The sequence below is a fragment of the Rhamphochromis longiceps genome, linkage group LG1 (assembly GCF_057381845.1).
Source record: "Rhamphochromis longiceps isolate RC_006_pf linkage group LG1, R_longiceps_female_GT1.1, whole genome shotgun sequence".
Classification (NCBI taxonomy): Eukaryota; Metazoa; Chordata; class Actinopteri; order Cichliformes; family Cichlidae; genus Rhamphochromis; species Rhamphochromis longiceps.
This window is the reverse complement of record NC_140557.1, coordinates 33005027-33009254: the sequence shown is the minus strand read 5'-3', so window position 1 is coordinate 33009254 and position 4228 is coordinate 33005027. Positions and strand designations below refer to the sequence as shown.

The following is a 4228-nucleotide window of genomic DNA, read 5'->3' as shown; positions in this document are numbered from 1 at the left end:
ACAGTCTTATACCCCTAACCGTTGTGCTCATTAATCTTTGTGTAGTCCTGGCTAACTGATGTTTAAAATAAAATTTCCTTCTATTCTCTTCTCCCCTTGAACACATCAAAAATACTCTTTGTAACTTAAAAGGCAAAATATTATTTTTAGCCTTAAACATAATTAATAATGTCCGTAATTTCACTAAATCTCCTAATTTTAATAATTTTGATTCTATAAATAATTTATTTGTATGTTCTCTATATTTAACATTATGAATTATTCGTATAACTTTCTTCTGTAATAGGTTTAAAGGTTTTATGGTATTCTCATATGTATTCCCCCAAACTTCAACACAATAGTTGATATATGAAAAAAACAAAGAAAAATATAAAATACGCATTGTTTTATAATTTAATAAATCTCTTATACTACCCAAAATATAAATACTTTTGACCATTTTCTTTCTAATATGTTCAATATGAGATTTCCATGTCAAATTCTCATCCACTATTACACCCAAAAAACGAAATTCAGTAACTCTTTCAATCAATTCTTCCTCTATAAACATAATGACTTTATCCTCCTTTACACGATTGCCAAATATCATATATTTCGTTTTTGTCAGATTCAAAGATAATTTATTTACATCAAACCATTTTTTTATTCTTAACATCTCAGAAGTCATAATTTCAACCAAGTCTTTCAAATTCTCTCCAGAGCAATAAAAATTTGTGTCATCTGCAAATAAAATCGAATTTAACCTTTTAGATACGTCACAAATATCATTAATATATAAATTAAAGAGTTTAGGTCCCAAAATAGAACCTTGAGGAACACCACATACAATCTTCAGTCTTTCAGAAGTATTGCCAAAATAATAAACATATTGCAACCTATTCTCTAAATAACTCATTAACCAATTCAATGCTACTCCTCTCACTCCATAGTTATACAATTTAGAAATCAAAATAGAATGTTGTATCGTATCAAAAGCTTTTTTTAAATCAACAAATACTCCCACTGTGTATTTATTATTATGTGTTGCAGATGAAATATCTTCAATAAAAGTCAACAACGCTAATGCCGTTGACCTATTTTTACGAAATCCAAATTGGTTTTCATGTATTAGTTGATATTTTTCAATAAAACTATCAAGTCTTTGTGCAAAGAGTTTTTCTAGCAATTTTGAAAACTGTGATAAAAGAGGTCCAAACAGCATGGCTACTGCAAAGGTCACGTTATCCAGATCTTGAAGAACTACTATACCCTCGATGATGATGCCAACATCAGAAAAGTCATTGCCTGGCGCATCTCTGGAGACAGATGTTCATTGTGGTTTTCTCAATCTGTGCAGTGGCCTCAGTCAAGTCCTGGTTAAACACAAAACATTTTTTTAAGATTCCCTTTTAAACTCATCTCTTTTGAATCTACCAGTTCTAATGTTAGAGTAATTTAAACCATAGTAAATAGCTATAGCCAAAGAGTTGCCTGCCATGCTGCCATTCATGGTCTAACAGAGTTTCTAAGAGAGAGTGAAAAACATAATAATTTCAAATGCTTTACATTAGTTTTTGTTAGAAAGATACCGGCCCATCAGAAATCCAGGTTATGTCACTCAGAAGATGTTAGAATTTAGACTTTCAGCCCCACAATTTGGTTAGCTGTTGGTCAGTTGGTCTTTTTTTTTTTTTTTCCAAACAAAAGCTAATGTAAATATTGGGGGGATTTTTCTTTGTTCACTAGAATGACAAATTTAAAGTTTTTTCACACTGATGTGACCCCTAATACAGGGGTAGGGGTGGGGCCTCAAGGGCCGGCGGCCGAGTTCACTACTAGGCCTCATGTGAACTTCAAATTATTAAAGAGGACTACTGGTCCTAACCAGTCCAATGAGGATCAAGTGGATAACTAAATGCATTTTTAAATGTTGCAAAGCCACAATCTACTCATAAAACACTCACCATGAACTCCTGCACCAAGATGTTGCAATTGTCTTTCACACAGATGCGGAGCACTTTGATGAGACTCCCTTTGAGCATTAATGTCATCCTAAAGTATTATAACAAAGAAAACAGAGATTTGTGAACTTTTCAGTAGCACAGAAGAAAATGATCCCAGACAAAAACTTGACTTTTTAAACCAGTCAACATGCAACACCAGCATCTACAAAGCAATATCAAAAATTCCTGTTTGACATCAACTTTATGGATATATAGTTTCCAGAACATATATTTTTAAAAAAAGATAATTTTTTCTCAGTGGGCCAGTAAATGCATGACAAAAAAGAATGGCATCCTTTCAGTGGAATCAGTACTCACAGGTAATAGTTGACTGTTTCAATGGATGCAGCATAAAAATCTTTTACTGACCTAATGCAATACATATACACTTTGTAGTTAAAGAATTTTAAAGTTCTTACTGTCATCATGGCAGCTACATCCTTTAGCTTTGTGCACTGTTCCCCCGATCACTTTGCAAACACTTTCAGCAGACTGTCAGAGAGAAACTCAGCTCCGTCAGAAACCTTGACTGTAAAGGCATGGTTGGGATGCACTGGAATGCTGCATTTTATCTGAAATAACATTTTGAAATTTTGAAATAACAGCAGGCACTGTGCTTGGTTAATCAGTAATGTTTTGTTGAATAAAAACTGTGTTTCCAGATCTTATGGGATTAAAAAAATCCAAAGATGTTTGTTTCTGATTTGCAACCCAAGAACCCACAAGTTACAACCTCATTTTAGTTCAAGTGTGCATTAATGTGAGTCCAGTAATCACCTTTCTGACAATACATACAGGTATAAGTTAAACCTATGGCAGATTTTGGATTTCTCAGTTGTTTTAATAGGGTGGTCTATTTGTGTATGCATGCACCTAATAATTATACAAAACCTATTATAATTAAGTTACAGAAACCTTAAGCGAAAATAGAATATACTTTCTTACCATAACACCTTGAACCCACAATCCATCAGCTGACTCCTGGTGAAATGCAGAATAGATGTGGTCTCTCAATGTGCAGCAAAAAAAACAAAAAGAAAAGGACAGCAGGTGAGGGCAGGAGGGGTAGGGATGTAAGCTAGCATAATGCCGCTAATGATATTAGCTAAAGCTGTTCAATGTCCAAAATCTCACTAACACCACGGTGCAGTAAATACACAATGTAACTGAAGAGTCAGTTGGCAAATCTATTCACACAGAAAACCAAATTATGTTATGAGTGCCTCATAATTAGGTTTAATGTGATATTACGGCTCTTGTGCCAAAGACAAATTCAAATGAAAAAGCGCCAATTCTTTGACAACAGATAAAACAGCAAATAAGCTAATGGCTCTTTTTTAGCATGTTACATGGCAACACTCTAGACGTTTAACTACATTTGGCTGAAATATGGTAAATATTAATTCAAAAAATCAAGACATACCAAAAACGTAGAGTTGGCTGCTCGACTTGACTGAGATGGATGCCTTTTTTGAACCACGATCCAAAGCCCGCGAGATGAAATCACGCGTGGTTTCACGAGATTTAACGTTGCTATCTTATTGACTTACTTCACCTGAACATGATATGAACAATTTAATACACCCTTTCTGCATATCATGTAGTTTTTACACTATATAGTTACATTTATCTTTAAAACATGAGGTAATTGTGTTAAATACATGCAAGATGCTTACATAAATCCAAGAGATGGCCAGTCCCTTTTTTTCAGTGTGTCTCTGAACACCTCAGAATTCATTCAGCTGCTTCCGTCCTGTGTCACATCATTTTTTTAAGTAAAGTCTAGACTAGACTTTCTATTCTTGAGGCTTATGAGTGGTTTGTACCTTGCATTGAACTCAACCAGTCTTCTCTTTATGGTACACTTGGATATTTATGGGCCTACCTCCGTGAGAGTGTTGTTCACTTGGTTGGCTGTTGTGAAAGGGGTTCTCTTCACCATGGAAATGATTCTACAATTATCCACCACTGTTGTCTTCCATGGACATTCAGGTCTTTTTGCATTGATGAGTTCACCACACCTCAGATAAACTCCACGCCTTTAACTGCTTAACTGATAATGACATAACGAAGGAATTGCTCACACCTGCCCATAAAATAGCCTTTGAGTCAACTGTCCAATTACTTTGGCTCCCTTTAAAAAGAGGGTGGCACACGTTAAGAAGCAGGAACTCCTAAACACTTCATCAAATTTGAATGTGGATACCTTCAAATGATAGCTGATCTTACACATTCTGTCCATGTTC

The 4228-nt window shown here is 34.7% G+C and overlaps 1 long non-coding RNA gene across 1 annotated transcript; it reads right to left on the bottom strand.

Moving 5' to 3' along the window:
* Positions 1-1196: 1196 nt before the first annotated feature.
* LOC146679044 (uncharacterized) lies at positions 1197-3313 on the bottom strand. The gene is made up of 4 exons (XR_014911804.1): positions 2928-3313; positions 2402-2554; positions 1944-2031; positions 1197-1352 (listed from the first exon to the last, which is right to left on the bottom strand). It is a non-coding gene; the product is annotated as an uncharacterized LOC146679044 (long non-coding RNA).
* Between the last annotated feature and the right edge of the window lie 915 nt (positions 3314-4228).